Source organism: Rana temporaria, chromosome 2 (assembly GCF_905171775.1).
Source record: "Rana temporaria chromosome 2, aRanTem1.1, whole genome shotgun sequence".
Taxonomy (NCBI): Eukaryota; Metazoa; Chordata; class Amphibia; order Anura; family Ranidae; genus Rana; species Rana temporaria.
In genome coordinates, this window is record NC_053490.1 from 277,096,986 (window position 1) to 277,114,910 (window position 17,925).

At 42.3% G+C, this 17,925-nt stretch overlaps 1 protein-coding gene across 9 annotated transcripts in view; it reads left to right on the top strand.

Moving 5' to 3' along the window:
• ADGRB2 (adhesion G protein-coupled receptor B2) overlaps positions 1 to 17,925 on the top strand; it is a 609,344-nt gene that overhangs the window by 261,689 nt on the left and 329,730 nt on the right. For 8 of the 9 annotated variants that reach the window (XM_040337071.1, XM_040337074.1, XM_040337076.1 and 5 more), the window contains exon 2: positions 6,003 to 6,102. The exons of the other annotated variant lie outside the window; for it this stretch is intronic. The gene's annotated coding sequence lies outside the window, so the exon portion shown is untranslated. The remainder of the gene's footprint in view (positions 1 to 6,002; positions 6,103 to 17,925) is intronic. 9 annotated transcript variants of the gene reach the window in all.

The following is a 17,925-nucleotide window of genomic DNA, read 5'->3' on the forward strand; positions in this document are numbered from 1 at the left end:
ACCAGAGGGACAGGGCACTGGGGGCAGACCAGAGGGACAGGGCACTGGGGGCAGACCAGAGGGACGGGGCACTGGGGGCAGACCAGAGGGACGGGGCACTGGGGGCAGACCAGAGGGACAGGGCACTAGAACTGGGTCTCTTCCCCATTCTCTTGCTGTCTCCTCTGCAACTCCCATCCATCCTCTCTCTCTCTCCCATTCATCTCATCATCAGGAGCCTGTGTGTGTGGCTCCACGCTTGCATGTCCCCACTTCCCCCTTTTATTCAGGCTGGCAGAGAGGAGAGGAGCTGCAGCACAGCGGGAGGAAGTACAATCCAGCGCTGAGATCCACATAACTGCACAGCCATTGACACCATAGCACAGCGCACACTGACAGTGCACAGCACACATTGAGACCAGTCTGTTCACAGTGCTCAGGCTAAACTGCTGGACACCTACATAGAGCACAAGGAGAAGAAAACTGCACAAACTAGAAGGCTGCCGCTCTCATGTCAGGGCAACTTTCAGTGAGCGCTGCACCGGAGTGGTAATTTTTGCAATCCTCCACCTCACTCATTACTTTCTGCTCTCCAGCTACATTGGTCGGGGCCCAGGGGAGGGGGCGGCAGGCTCAGAGAGGTCATACTGTTAGGTCCCATGGCTTAATGAGAATTGTAAGGAGAGCACCTGTGTACTGCTCTGCCTGTACGCGGCTCACCAGACTACTTTTCCTGAGCATGCACATTTCCTCTAAGTGTAGGCTCAGATTGGAGGGAGATTGGTCATGCAGCCCTGTCATCACTCGCCCCCAGCTTAAATACACTCGCCAAATGCTAGTAGGCAAGTGGAAATTTTGAGGGCTGTATATATATATATATATATATATATATATATATATATATATATATATATATATATATATATACTAATATCTTATCTTTACATGTCACTTAAACTGGACAGCATTATGTGTGTTCGTCTTGCTTCCGTTTGTCAATTATTGCAAAAGCAGAGTTGCATGATGCAAGGGAAATCTTATGATGCTTGACTTATACAAGGAAGCATGCTTGTTCACCTGGTGGAAGTCACGCCGTTTGCTATTAACAACACTATAAAACCCCACTAAAAATTCATTCTCAGCCCACCAAAACCCAGCCCGAAGAAGCGCCAGGAATTATCAGGTTATAAACACACTCTTACGACTGCATCCTGGGATACTTCTGATGTTGTTACCTTCAATTTATATGCCCAACGGGGAGCCCTGGGTATGTGTTCTTGAAAGATTATCAGCAAACAACATCTGTGAAGAAGTCTTACTTTATCCCAATTAAAGGAATCTTTGCCTGTGGAGGAATCCCTTGTGATGTTAACAACTTTCCAAATTATTTCACTACATTTTCTTCTGAAGGCAACTTTTGCTTGAAAATAGAGTTTAGTGGTTTTGGGATTTCATTTAATTTCTGTAAGTTGTCTGTTTTTGTGTATAAATCACAATTTGCACTAAAGGAATGTGAAATCTCAGTGTGATTGACTTTTCTGCTATAGAATAGAGATGTGGGATTGATTTACTAAAACTGAGTGAAACATCTGGTGCAGCTGTGCATGGTAGCCAATCAGCTTCTTTAATTAAAAGGGAAGTAAAGTCTGCTATACAAATTTGGCAGACTTACCTTTCATATGGTGTCCTTCAGCGCAGCGATAGGACAGATGTGGCAGTCCCCCGGCGCTTCCATCTTTGCCGGTGTTCTTTTAGGCTCCCATGCCTATGGCCATTTGATAGGCCAGGCCGCGATGACGTGACTCCCGTGCAGGCGCATGGGAGTCAAGTCGCCGCGGCATGGATCGGGCCCGTAAATATTTGCTAAGCTGCACATGCAAGGCTCAACTAACATGACAGCTCACAGGCAGAAGGATGCATTTATGGCAGAAGAGACCATACCCTGCCTGTCAACCATTTGTAAAAAAAAAAAAAAACTTTACTTCCACTTTAAGCTTTGGCAAAAAAACTGGAAGCTGATTGGTTTTTATCCTGATCTGCACCAGATTTTGCACTCTACAATTTTAGTAAATTAACCCCATTTAAAAAAAAGCCCTGTGATTTATCTCTCCACACTTGTTCTAAAAAACAACATCTGGTTCTTTAAACAGAGGCTCAGTTCCTTCGGCACACCAGCTGTATTTAAAGCGGAGTTCTGCCAAAAAAAAACTAATATAAAAGTCAGCAGCTACAAATACTGCAGCTGCTGACTTTTAAAATATGGACACTTAGCTGTCCAGGGCACCCGCGATGTCCTCACCCGAAGCCGACGTCCCCTCGGCTCCCGGGTGGAGGCGCCGCCATCTTCAGTAAGGGTATCAGAAAGTGAAGCCTTGCGGCTTCACAGCTCGGTTCCCTACTGCACATATGCAAGTCATCACTGGTCCCTGCTGTCTTGTGGGACCTGTGTGTCTCTCAGAAGACAGCAGGGGGACAAAGGAGGGGCCAAACATGGCATATATCGCTGTAAGTGGGAGCAAATACCTGGATTAGACAGGTATCTGCTCCCCCCTGAAGGGTGCCAAATGTTACACCGGAGGGGGGAGGAACACGATAAGTGTAAAAGTTCAATTTTTGAGTCCTAAAGATGAAAAAAAAATCTGATACTTACTTGTGCTTCTTCCTCTCATTCATCTCTGGTGTGGTAAGATGGCATTCATTTGCTTTACTTTGCTGCACATTCCAAAACCAAAGCTAACAGCTCACACAGTTTTTTTTTTTTTTAACATTTGTGTCCTCTCCTGTAAAATTAATTTAATATGTTTGACAACAGGAGGGCAGAGTTTGAAACTTGGTGTCACATCTGCCAGCCCCTTAACCATCATCCCATAATGGGAAGTATGTTACAGTCTGACCCCTTGCCTACAACCAATAAAATTAGTTAGACATGGTTGACTCAGAAAGTTCAATCGTCTCAGCTTAAAGTGGACCAGCATCTGTTATATATTTCTTGTTACGCTGTATGTCTGCTTTCTCCTGCTTGCAGCAGACTGAATGCCTAATTCGATCCTTGGAAAATTCACTTTTTTATTATAATGTTGTTGTGTGTTGTGATATGTTCAAAATGTTTTTGTTGTAGTCTTGTAAAAATACTAAAAGGGTCACTTTTAATCACTTCAGCCCAGGACCATTTGGCTCCCCAAGGACCAGAGCACTTTTTGCGATTCATCACTGCTTTGCTTTAACTAACAATTGCGCAGTCGTGCAACGTGGCTCCCAAATAAAATTGATGTCCTTTTTTCCTTACAAATAGAGCTTTCTTTTGGTGTTATTTGATCACCTCTGCAGTTTTTTTTTTTTTTGCGCTATAAACAAAATAAAATAAAAACCTACCATATATATTCGAGTATATGCTGACCCAAATATAAGCTGAGGCACCTAATTTTACCACAAAAAAATGGGAAAACCTATTGACTCGAGTGTAAGCCTAGGGTGTCCATCTGCATGCCTCACTGTGCCTCACTTTGCCTCACTGTGTCCATGTGCATGCCTCACTGTGTCCATGCCTCACTGTGCCCATGCCTCACTGTGTCCATGACTAGACTGACGTTTAACATGGGAGTCTATAGAAGGGGTACCCGGCTTTGAAAAATCGGTTTTCCCCCAGGCCGTAGGTCCCCCGGACAACAAACTGCATACTTGTAGAGGAAGAGTGGGGCTACACGTGTGCCAAGTTTGGGGTTTAGGGGACCTACGGCCGGCCGGTACCAGGTCCCCAAAGTCCGGGAGATCAGGCGCAAAAAAGGTGACTCGAGTATAAGCCGAGGGGGGCATTTTCAGGCTTATACTCGAGTATATACAGTATATTTTTTACTTTTTGCTATAATAAATATCCCCAAGAAAAAATTGTTTTCCTCAGTTTAGGCCAATACGTATTCTTCTACATATTTTTGGTAAAAAAAAAACGCAATAAGCGCTTACTGATTGGTTTGCACAAAAGTTATAGCGTCTACAAAATACGGGGTCGTTTTATGGCATTTTTATTAATATTTTTTTTCTAGTAATCTAGTAAGCGATCAGCGATTTTTATCGTGACTGCAACATTATGGCGGAAACATCTTTTGACGCCATTTTGGGACCATTGTCATTTATACAGCGATTAGTGCTATAGAAATGCACCGATTACTGTGGAAATGACACTGGCAGTGATAGGGTTAACCAGTAGGGGGCGCTGAAGGGGTTAAGTGTGTCCTAGGGATGTGTGCTATCTATGTGGGGGCTGGGCTACGTGTGACATGACACTGATCACTGCTCCCGATCACAGGGAGCAGTGATCAGTGTCCTGTCACTAAGCAAAACGAGGAAATGCTAATTTACATCAGCATTTCCCCGTTTTTCCTCTCCGTGAGACAATCGCGCGACTCCCGGCGGACATCAAGTGCACTGGACCCGTGGTCACCCTCACAGAGTTTGCGGCGCGCGTGCCCACAATGCTGCGTCTTAAAGGGGAATGTACCCATACGTCCATATGCCCAGCAGTGAGGGTTTAAACCACACCGCTAGCGGCCGAATACAGACGCAATTCTGCTGCAATTCCAACGTTATAGTGGAAAAAAAGCTAAAAATAGCACCGCTATACCGTCAGCGCACCTCCCGCCCCAGTGTGAAAGGGGCCTTACTGTTTTGATGGAGGAATCAAGCAGTTTTTTTTTCCTTCCACCCATATAGAAAGGAAAGAAAATTGCATAATCTATGGCCTGCATTAGGCTTTAGACTATTAGGCTGGGTTCACACTGGTGCGATGTTAGACATTGCGTGTGATTCACACTTCACTGCTGTGCAGATCACATGCAATGTATGTGCGCTGTAAATTCAGCCATACAAATTCAGCCATACAAATTCAGCCATACAAATTCAGCCATACAAATTCAGCCATGGTTTTAACCCTCACTGAGGCGCATTGTCGGAGGTATTACTGCGGATTCCCATTGCTTTCAATGGGAAGGAGCGGTGGAGGAGCGGTAAACACACCGCTCCTCCACAGCTCCAAAGATGCTGCTAGCAGGACCTTTGGAGTGGTCCTGCTAGTGCACCCCTCCAGTGTGAAAAAACCTTGGGCTTTCACATTGAGAATGCAGGACAGGAGTTTTTCAGGCAGTGTTTAGGCGCTATTTTTTGCGCTAAAACGCCTGAAAAACTCATCAGTGTGAAAGGGGTCTAAATATTGATGGGGGGGTGGGGAATCCTTCCAGCAGCGCTATTGTATTCTGCCGATGGGGCACTAATCATTTGGGAAAAGCCCAACAGGCCGGATGTACACAAATTGATCGATAGAGGTGCCCATATATGCATCAAAATGTGGCCAGTCCATGCTGAACCAGCAGAATTCCTATCCAGGTATGGCCAGTAACTGTCACCTGTGTATACTTCCAGTTCATATCTGCAACAAAGACCAATGTTTTTCTTCTTGACACAGAGAATTGTGCCTGAGAACATTAGTCTACAGTTTGAAAACAGTTTGTATCCAAAATACAGCTAAGACATTATAATTTACACCCTGTCTGCGAAACAAATTACATTTTTTTTCTCCTGTTTTATGCTTCTAAGTGGCACTGTCTACAAGTAGAAATGTGATTTTTAAGTCCTAGGTAATCATTCTTTCTCAGCTTGTCATTGCTAAACAGGAGATAAAAAAAAAACTTCTAAGCAAAAGTGTTAATAGCGAGGAAGGGTGTAACCAAAGGATATAGTCACAAATTGATGGTGTTAGATAGCTGCTTGCAGTATGATTAAAATATTATTCATATCAATTAGTTCATTTGATGTGTTTGGTGATATTAAAAGTGCGAGAGATAAACAACTTTCAGCTTTTTTTTTTATTTTTATTTTTACCTGTATTCATTGACTTTCTATAGACTTTTAACTAAATAGGATAATTTTAAAGTATATCTATAGCAAAAGTTTTTTCATTTGTTAGTTTTGGTTAGAGTTGGGAAGGATTAGAAACCCTGTCACTTTTTAATTGCTGTCTGTGTCCCCGCTAGGTAATTTCACCCACTGTTTCTGCTCCGTGGACCCTTGTCACCCTTGTCGAGGCAGATTGGTAGGAAATCCAACATTTTACAGCTGTAACCATAAAAAGAGGTAAGAACAAATATTTCAGTGTAAACAGTTGTTCAGGTGACATTTGTCTAAAGGGGAACTCCCCTCGCTTTGTAGAGATATCCTCTCACTTCCTGTTGTATCTCTGGGACAGAAAGAGTAGGCAACTCTCCCCAATAGAACATAGACATCAGAAAATAAATTAACAAACATTCTGGCCATACATACACTTTAACCACTTTATCCCCAGAAGGTTTTACACACTTCTTGACCAGGCCATTTTTGGGGATTTTTTGGGTTGCTTTAACTGACAATTGCATGGTCGTGCGGTGCTGTACCCAAATAAAATTGTCCTTTTTTTTCCCCCACAAATAGAGCTTTCTTTTACTGGCATTAGATCATTGAGCGTTTTTTTTTTCTTTTTTTGCGCTATAAACAAAAAAAAGCAGCAATTTTAAATAAAAAACAATATTCCTTTATTTTTGGTATAAAACATTCCCAAAAAAAAAAAATCAAATGTCTTCATTAGTTTCGGTCAAAATGTATTGTGCTACATATTTTTGGTAAAAAAAATCCCAATAAGCATTTATTGATTGGTTTGCGCAAAAGTTATCACATCTACAAACTATGGGTTAGATTTATGCCATTTTTATTTTAGTATTTACTAGTAATGGCGACGATCAGCGATTTTTAGCAGGACTGCGACATTGTGGTGGACAAAATCTGAACCTAAGACACTTTTTGAGGACCAGTGACACCAATACAGTGATCAGTGCTATAAAAATGCACTTATCCCTGTATAAATGACACCGGCAGGGAAGGGGTTAACACTAGGGGGTGATCAAAGGGTTAAGTATGTCCTAGGGATGTGTTTATAACTAGGGTTGTCCCGATACCACTTTTTTAAGACCGAGTACAAGTACCGATACTTTTTTTCAAGTACTCGCTGATACCGAATACCGATACTTTTTTTTAATCTCATGTGACAGCAGCACATGTGTCAGTAGTTTTTTACAATTTTTATTTTATTTATAATGCTTTCTTTTTTTTAAGGGGGGGGGGGTGGATCGTGTCAGTGTGTTTTTTATTTTATTTTTTTATTTTCTACAATATTTTTTTTATTCTTTATTTTTTTTTATTTTTTTTTCAGCCCTGTTGGGGGGCTTTGGTGAGATATCAGGGGTCTTAACAGACCTCTGACATCTCCCCTTTGAGACAGAGAAAGGGACTAGGGACACATGTTCACCTGTCCCTTTCTCAGCAGCATCAGCTGCGCTGAAAATGAATGGAGTGAAGACAGCGTCTTCTCTTCATTCATAAACTGAAACAATGTAATCACAGTTTACGATGTTTCAGTTATGTGAATGGACAGAGTCAGTGATCACTGACTCTGTCCATTCGGAGCAGTAAGGAGCTGGATTTACCGGCTCTTACCCCGCTCTCCATCCTGACAATTCCAGGGGGTGGAGGAGGAGCACGGAAGGGGAGAGAAACACGGCGGAATAAACAGCGGGAATACACTATATAGTGGTGATTGGTGCCTGTAACTTCCCCATGTACTGATCACCCCTGACAGTACAAGTATCGGGTGAAGCATGGGGAGCATTTGCCGGAGTACAAGTACTCGGCAAATGCTTGGTATCGGGACAACCCTATTTATAACTGTAGGGGGGAGTGTTACACTGGAGGAAAACAGAAATCGTGATTCAGCTTAGCTAAAACAGAAGATCTCTCGTTTCCTCACTGACAGATCAGCAGTGTGCCTATTTTTTTATACGTTTGTGTGAACCGTAGGTACTCTCTGTACCAGAGGAAGGTGGTATTACCCCTTTAGAAAGACATGAAATGTGATAGCGAATTGAATTAATCGAATAACAACGTGCAATAAACGAATGTGCTGAATAAGTAGTCCAATAAAAAAAAAATATATATATATATATATATATATATATATATATATATATATATATATATATATATATAAAGAGTTATTGGAACAAGAAATCTTCTTTTCAAATTTCACTGTGAAGAAAAAGTGCTTCTCAAACAAGGCGACAATCTTTGACAAGTGTTCCCTTCACCAAGCACTTTTTCTTCACAGTAAAATTTGAAGCACATTTATGTAATATTTCTTGTTCCAATAACACTTCTCTTCACCATCTATACTGTATATATTTTATTGGACTACCTATTCAGCACATTCGTTTATTGCACATTGTTATTGGATTCATTCAATTTTTGTTAGTTAGCAGCAGCGCTATCACATTTCATGTCTTTCTATATCTATTGTTATTTGTGATAACATCCTGGTGATAGCAGCAGCTTTATTAATTGCACATTTTTAGTGTCACTTATGTTCTGCATTTATTGGCACTCATCACACACCACTAGGTGACACTGTGCAACTACCACATATTCATTTAGGTCTTACCCCTTTATCCATAAAAGTGCTCCAGTTGATTATACCAAGTGCTCTATGACCATTCTGAATATAGGGTCTAGTCTTTGTGGTAAGCCTTCTGGTGTGGCGTTCAATGGAAGAACTCAAATAAGGTATTTTTATGGACTGAAGAGTCATTATTTGCAAATTTTATTTGACATATTTTCTTGCATGAATAATGGGAGATTTTATAGTGATCACATGGACATTATCACCCATTTACGTTTTTTTTTGCTATGCATATTTGGGATATAATTGATAAATTAACTTTTATGTGCTATGGTTTAATTTTCACCTGGTTGATAGTGCAGCACTTTTTAATTTTGAGTTTAGTTAATTCCATCAACTGGTTCTAATTGGGAGGGTCTAGTTCATTATAATTAGCTGTGGCATTTCCAGTGTTCTAATGAGAAAAGTTGCGATGTCTGCATCCCTTTAGTAAGGGATTTCACTGCAAAACTGAAATTCCTATTGCTGGGGATGCCTAAATCTGTATTATATCTTAGTGCAGACCTTTGAGAAAATCAGTGAGCCAATCACACAAGCAGGAAATAATCAACATTGTACAAAACAATGCCAGGTTGCCAAATTGAAAAAATGTAGAAGCTGAAAGGATGGACAGCTGCACTTCCAAAAAAAACATGGGTTGTCTTTATTAAAAACAGTGGATGGAAAATGCACTACAAATAACAGCAAAGGGTGGGATAAATCCTACGCGTTTCGCACTGCGATCAGTGCTTAGTCATGGCCACGACTAAGCACTGATCGCAGTGCGAAACGCGTAGGCTGTATCCCACCCTTTGCTGTTATTTGTAGTGCATTTTCCATCCATTGTTTTTAATAAAGACAACCCATGTTTTTTTTTGGAAGTGCGGCTGTCCATCCTTTCAGCTTCTATATTTTGCCTTGTGCATTGCCGGCACTCCTGGCTTCATGAGCAGCCACTGATCGTCCAGTAGACCCACCTGGAGCGGTAACCTTTCTTTCCTCTAGGTTGCCAAATTGCTTTGAATTTTACAGAAAATTACAGCTGCGGACTTGTTTAGCAATTATTAATGTTTTACTACCGTTGAGAAATCACATGCCCAGCCACCGAGTTAAAATGCCAATACTGTTTTATTACATGAGATAAAAATCATACACAAAATAAAAAACATAGTTAAAAATAAAAATTTTAAATAACAATGTCTTTCATTTTGTGTATGGAATTTATATGATATAATGAAACACTATTGGCATATAAAGTCACAATTTTATTTTCTGCCCTCTTGGTGTTGGTTAGTGAAAGGGTTTTTATATTGTTTGTACATGATTAGGGATGGAGTCCACTGGGAAATAGATGATAAATGTGTTGAACACAAACACAGCACCTCCATATACTTCTATATAATAAGTGTATTCAAAGGTGTGCGCAGCCTATTGCATTAGGGCGTGCACCCCAAAGGTCAAAAACGCATACACGTACACACACTCTTATAAACAAAGATTAAAAAATGTATTAAAACATGGATGGTGTCAGCAGAGCAGTGGACGTGTCACTAGAGCAGAGGTTGGTGTCAGTAGGGCAGTGGGCTGTGTAGTTTATTTTCGTTATTTATTTATTTTTACAATTTTCTTTTATATTTTTGCATTTTTTTAGGAGCCCCATTGAAGGGCTTTGCTGAAATATCATCAGGGGGATCTGTGCCACATAGGGTGGTTAGGATGTGCCAAGGCACACCTGGCACTCCCCCTGCACACGCCTATGAGTTTATTAGTGTTCAATATTTTTTTTTTTTTATTATTGTAAAGAATATGAACATTAGTTGACATAATGGTCACACAACTATGTTGTTGTCATTGGATATACTTTAAATCATATACTGAAAGTGATTTGGTAATTATATGTAATCCATAGACAATTTACACTGTCTGTATATAAAAGGATATAAGGCATATTATTGTTGTGTCACTAGAAACATATTATCCATTTTCACCACCATCTCAGTTGTCACCCTGACAAGCAGCATGACTCCTGAGCTATCAGTATGCATGAAGCTGCTCAGCAGGTAGTTCTCATTCAGAGTCTGAACCTTTAAGTCGTGCTAAGAAAAAATTGAATGTTATACGTCAATATCTGCGTTGGGACACAGGCACTCATATGGGCCAATCCACAGATTGGATGTGACAAAATTGTGCATTGTGTTCTCATTGTTATGCACACTTCTTTATTCAAAACACATGAAAGTGCCTGGTAAACATCTGCTGATTATAATCCGGTTTCTCAAAAAAATCTTACATAACCATTATGCATCATTCGCAAATTGTGTAGAATTGATGCATACACACAGAACATTGCTGTATTCTGATCAGTGCAAATCCAGTTCTGATTAATTTTAATGGGGTTATTGGACTTGGTCTTACCATATAGATACATTTAGGAATCATTTGTCTGTATTTATTCTCTAGAGCTTACAGTAAAAAAAAAGCCAGTTTGTCAAGCATTTGGTTTAACAAGGTATTACATGTATTTCACCAACTCACAGGCCACCCACTGGCATATTGATTTAGAATGTGATGGATTTCTGTCATAAATATCCTTTTTCATCTCGGTGGAAGCTTAGCCGTATTTAGATCTGGTGATACAGTACAGAATTTTACCAGTTTAGAACTCTTTTTAAGCTTATATAGTTACATAGTTGGTAAGTCCATCCAGTTCAACCTGTGGTGTGTGTGTGTGTGTGTGTTTATTTCAATAGTAAATTAAATATCCTATCTAATATTTTTTTTAAACTATCAACGGTCGCTGCTGATACCACTGCGGACTGGTGCCCAGAGCTGGATGGTATACTCAAGATGCGGCCGGACCAGAGTCTTGTAGAGTGGGGGAATTATCTTTTTATCTTTGGCGTTAATCCCCTTTTTGATGCATGCCAATATTCTGTTGGCTTTGCTTGCAGCAGCTTGGCATTGCGAGCCATTGATGAGCCTGTCATCTACTAGGATCCCCAGAACTTTTTCCATCCTGGATTCCCCCAGAGGGTGTCCCTCTAACAAGTAACTTGCATTCATATATACTTAATATTTTTCAACATTAAACCTCATTTGCCACCTAGTTGCCTATTCCATTATTTTATTTAGGTCTTCTTGTAAGGTTTTCACATCTTGCTGTGAGGTTATTGACCTGCTTAGCTTTGTATTATCAGAAAATATTGAAATTGAGCTGTGTATCTCATCATCTATATAATTTATGAATGAATTAACCACTTCCATACAGGGCACTTACGTACCTTCCCGCCCAAGCCAATTTTCAGCTTTCAGCACTGTCGCACTTTGAATGGCAATTGCGCGGTCATGCTACATTGTACCCAAACAAAATGTAGCGTCCTTTTTTTCCCCACAAATAGAGCTTTCTTTTGGTGGTATTTGATCACCTCTGCGATTTTTTTTTTTTGCGCAACAACTAAAAAAAGACTAAAAATTTTGAAAAAAAATTAAGTTTTTATTTTTTTCTCTTAATTATTTTGTAAATAAGTAAGTTTTCTCTTTCAATTACGGGCACTGATATGGTGGCACTGATGAGATGGCACTGATGGACATCGATGAGGTAGTACTGACGGGCACAGATAAGGTGGCACTGATTGGCGGCGCTGGTATGCGGCACTGATGGGCACACATAGGCGGCACTGATGGGCACACATAGGCGGCACTGATGGGCACACATGGGCGGCACTGATGGGCACACATGGGCGGCACTGATGGGCACTCATGGGCGGCACTGGGCACTTATACGCGGCACAGATGGGCACTCATGGGTGGCACTTATGGGTGGCACTGATGGATACTTATGGGTGGCACAGATGGGCACTGAAAGGTGGGCACTGGGCATGGATGGGCACTGTGGGGTGGCACTGATGGACACTGTGGGGTGGCACTGATGGACACTGTGGGGTGGCACTGATGGACACTGTGGGGCGGCACCTATGTTGCCAGTCAGTGCCCATATGTGGGCACTGATTGGCATCTTTTTTTTTTTATGTTTTTTTTTTTCCAGCCTTTTTTTTTGGGCATTTTTTTCAGTTTGCCCTTCCCTGGTGGTCCAGGGTGGGCTTCCCTGGTGGTCCAGTGTGGCGATCCGAGGGGGGGCTGCGCTGATAAACAATCAGCGCGAACCCCCCACCCTGTCAGGAGAGCAGCCGTTCGGCTCTCCTCTACTCACGTCTGTCAGACGCGAGTGAGGAAGAGCCGTCAACGGCTCTTCCTGTTTACATCGTGATCAGCCATGGCATGGCACGGCTGATCACGTGGTAAAGAGTCTCCGGGAGAGACTCTTTACCGAGATCGGTGTTGCAGGGTGTCAGACTGACACCCCGCAACAACGATCGCCGCGATGCGCGCCCCCGGGGGCGCGCAGCGGCTCAGAATCCTGAGGACGTCATATGACGTCCGGTCAGGATTCTACAACCACTTTGCCGACGTCAATCTGTCATTGGCGGGCGGCAAGTGGTTAAACAGTATTGGTCTCAGGACAGATACTTGGGGGACCCTCACTTGCCACATCGGACCATTCTGAGTTCTCACTATGTATCACCATCCTTTGGAGATCCTGTAGCTAGTTTTCTATCCAGGTACATACACTATGGTCCATGCCTACAGACCCCAGATTGTAAAGTAAACATTTGTGGTAAACTGTATCAAATGCTTTTGCAAAATTCAGATATACCACGTCCACAGCCCTACTTCTATCTAGATGGCAGCTGACTTCCTCATAGAATGATAATAAATTGGTCTGGCAAGAACTTTTTTTCATGAACCCAAGCTGATTACTGCTAATTAATAATACTGTTTTTGTCAGCAAATTCTTGTATATAATCCCTTATCATTCCCTCCAATAGCTTACAAACTATTGATGCTAGACTGACTGGTCTGTAGTTTTCAGGGATATATCTTGCTCCATTTTAAATATTGGTACCACGTTGGCTTTCTTGCAGTCTGCTGGTATGGCAAACTTGTGAATTTTGGGGAATGTGTAGAATGTGCAGAAACGAACAAATCGATTTAACTAATTCACAAAATACTTATCTTCAAGGCATACTGTGAATCATAACTGTCACAGTTGCTTGTGCTCTCAGGCAAACTTTCAAGCCATCAAATGGCTGGTGTCATAACTGATAACATGTGCAGCACCATGGCAACTGCAAATCAAACAGAGGTTAGGATGGCTGCTTGTTTGGCTGTAAAGGATAGGAGGGTTTAGTTCCACTTTTAAGTCCCTGGCTAGACTCAATGGGCCAGATCCACAGCCCCGCAGCGCAACGTAACTTAACAGATTTAAGTTACACTGCCGCAAATTTCCTAAGTTAGGTATCGATCCACAACACACTTACCTGGAAATTTGCGGCGGTGTAACTCAAATCCGTCCGGCGCAAGGCGTTCCTAATCTAATGGGGCGAGTCCCATTTAAATTAGGCGCGCTCCCGCGCCGGACGTACTGCGCATGCTTGTGACGCCAATTTTCCAGACTTGCTTTGCGCGACGTGACGTCATTTTTTGATCGGCGTGGCGCGTAGCGTATTTCAGTATTCCCGTACGGCTTACGCAATCGACGTAAATTTAAAAAATTTACGCGGGAAGGATGGCCATACTTTACACAGCAGTACGCCTGGTGTGTAAAAGTAGGGCTGGTTTACAAAAGTGTAACTAAGCGACGGGAAACTAACGTAGCGGCGATGTAGCGAACGCGAAAAAGCTTTGAAGATCGACGTAACTCCTCATTAGCAGCATACCCGACGCGTAATTTCGACGATGAATGCCCCCAGCGGCGGTCGCGGTACTGCATCTTAAGATCCGGCAGTGTAAAACTATTACACCTGCCGGATTTTCTGTCTATCTCTTGGAAACTGATTCTGTGGATCAGTTCCAAAGATAGAAACAGGGATACGACGGCGTATCAGTAGATACGCCGGCGTATCCCTTTTGAGGATCTGGCCCAATATTTCAGTTGAATAAGTTTCCAAACTATTCCATACAAATTCATCTCTTGCCACCCATGTAATGCATATTGTGCAACAGCAAATAGGGCGGGCTTTAATGCTCACACACATATGCATTAATTGGCTGTAAAGGTTTTTAGCCAGATTCAAAGAGACTTAGGCTGGCGTATTAGTAGATACGTCAGCCTAAGTCAGAATTTGTGTCGGCGCTAATTTAAGTGTATTCTGGTAATCAGATACGCTTAAATTAGGCTCAGATACAAGCGGCGTAAGTGTCTTACACCCTCGTATCCTAAAGTGTAATTTTTAGGCTGACCGCTAGGTGGCGCTTCCATTGCGGTCGGCGTAGAATATGTAAATCAGTAGATACACCTATTCACGAACGTACGCCCGGCCGACGCAGTACAGATACGCCGTTTACGTAATGCATTAGCGGCCTAAAGTTATTCCATCAAATAGATGGAATAGTAATGTTAAGTATGGCTGCCGTTCCCGCGTCGAAATTCGAAAATTTTACGTTGTTTGCGTAAGTCGTCCGTGAATAGGGATTTACGTCGTTTACATCCACGTCTAAATCAATAGGCCCGTGCGGCGGACTTAGCCGCAATGCACACTGGGAAATGTAGGCGCCTGGCGCATGCGCAGTTCAAAAAAACTTCAATCACGTCGGGTCAAGCCTCATTATCATAAAACACGCCCCCTCAGACAAATTTGAATTAGGCGCCCTTACGCCCGCCCGCTTTAGGCTACGCCGCCGTAACTTAGCAGGCAAGTACATTGTCAATCATCTACTTGCCTCGCTAACTTGCGGCGGCGTAGCTTAAATGCCTTAAGCTACGCCGCTGCAAGTATGCGCTCGCCATCCTGAATCTAGCTATATGTGTTTAGAGCACGTTTTCTTTCATGTATAGGTGCACTCTGCTACAGTAGATCTGTGTATTTGTTGGGCTTATCAGCAACAAGCAACTCCCAGATTGGCATGGCTGCTAGCCAATCTTATTTTTGCATGTTCTCTGAATTCTACTGTGTGTGGATGATTCATCTGATGACAGCTTTATCCATGAGGTCATTAGGACAGATCTATGATCTGTAGGCACTACCCAGTTTTCCTGGTAGTGTTAGCATTTGTTTGCTGTGATGTGCACTCCTCGTTTGGACTGCTTTTGAATGTCCTGAAGGTAAAAGATTTTCTGTGTTCCTTAATAAATGAGAAATAATATAGGATTGTAGTCACTGTAAAATCATTGGCTTATTCTGTGACTTAGAAGGTAATCAAGTTCTGTCTCAGCAATAGTTAGCCTGGGGTCCTTCATCTGTTGAGAGAGCCTTTTAAGTCCTTGCAGTGTAAATTAGTTCCTTACCTTCTATTTCAATTTGTTCTACACATTCAGGAATGTATTCACAAAAGAGAGTTTGTACAGCATATGTAAGTGAGCATGTTAGTGCATACACATGCTCCCCCAGCTTCTTGATGCTCAGCCAGGCTATGGTAAAAGCAAGACTCAACACTGCATGCTTCAACTCTGCCCATTGCAAGGATTAGCTAAATCGCTCATCACTCATGGGAAACTAGCAGCTGACTGGCAGGGATCATCTACATGTACATGCCCTCCCTTCAAGTGGCCTGATTATTTGGGGGTTATAATTTACTAGCCATTTGCTAAGCTGTGTACAGGGTGGGCATGTTCTGGAAGCACACAAATGTACACACTGTCCTGTTGGAAATATTTAGATCTATTATAGAAATGACATGGTGTGTGGTTAGATGAATACATGTAGAAATGTAATTAACAGGCTACAATACATGTCTTTCGTCAATGTTTTCTTCTTCTCAAGTGAATTCACAGCTAAGGCTGTCCTTACAGATGGCAGTTTTGTAGTTCTATTGGCCAGAAACTGTTATTTGTGGGGGTGTAAAATGGTTGCTCAAGCCAAGCATCAGATGTAACATTGTACTGTACAGTAAATCCTGTTGGCTTGTCCCTTTATCCACCTGTGCGTGCAATAATAGGCACAAAGAGCTGACACTCTTTAGAAAAGTATGCAAGACAGTGACTAGATGTTTCAGTTCAGTTTTTACTTCAACATTTTGAAATGTAAAATGTAGAAATGTTGGGCCAGATTCACATAGAGATACGACGGTGTATCTCCTGATACACCGTCGTATCTCTGATATACTTTGGTCGTATCTATGCAAAAGATTCATAGAATCAGTTACGCATAGACATGCCTAAGATCCGACAGGTGTAACTGTGTTACACCGTCGGATCTTAGGCTGCAATTCCAGGCCGGCCACTAGGTGGCGTTTCCGTTTATTTGCGCAACGATTATGCAAATGAGGAGACACGCCGATTCCGAAACGAATGACCGCCCGGCGCTTTTTTTTTACCTAGTTTGCGCTCGGCTTTTTCCGGCGTATAGTAACCCCTGCTTCTATGAGGCGCAGCCAATGTTAAGTATGGCCGTCGTTCCCGTGTTGAATTTTGGAATTTTACGTCGTTTGCGTACGTCGATTCACAAAAGCGCTGGACGCAAGTTATGCTCACGCCGAAACCAATGAAGTCCTAGCGACGTCATTGGGAGCAATGCACGCCGGTAAAATTCGCGGACGGCGCATGCGCAGTTAAATCGTCGCGGGGACGCGCCTGATTTAAATACTACACTCCCCCTAGCCGCGGAATTTGAATTCAATATACGCCGCCGCAAGTTTTGAGGTAAGTGCTTTGTGAATTAGCATTTGCTTTACAAAATTATAGGATCTAAAGATCTGCTAACCTATGTGAATCTGGCCCATTGTATTTTCCATAGTCTGCCCAAACCACATTCAAAATATGTATATTTGAGCAAAAATAATAATTGGTGCTGATACAAACTTGGAAATGACAGAAAGGGCAGCAATACCATTACATACATCTTTATTGGTCCTCTGGAATGAAGAATTATGTCACATATAAAAATTATATACGGTTGGGTTCACACTATTGTGAATTGGATGTGGGTTTCTCTGCATTAAATTCGCATGACAGGAGACTGTGATCGGCTCTCAATGGAGTCGTTTCACACAGCTCCGGGACGGCTGAGGAGTGAATTGCTCAGGAGCCCTGTGCCTCTCCTTGTCCATGTCAGGTCCAAATTCAGCCAAAAATTCTGACCAAAATCAGACCTGAAACAGTGAACAGGGATGCACAGGACCCCTGCTGTGAGTGGCTCCGCACGGCAATGTGAACCCAGCCTAAAGCAACAGTGGTCAGCATTTTTTATTTATGGGGAGACCTCAAGCACTGCCTTTGATATCACCAAAGGGCCACACATAATATTCCGTGAAATTAATGCTGCAGAAAGCTGTCAAAGATTGCAGACATGTAACAGGAGATGGTCAGAGTTTGTAAACATGGAAATTGGCTATAGAAGACATGCCTCAGGAGACAGCTATGTGGACTGGAATAACATTAC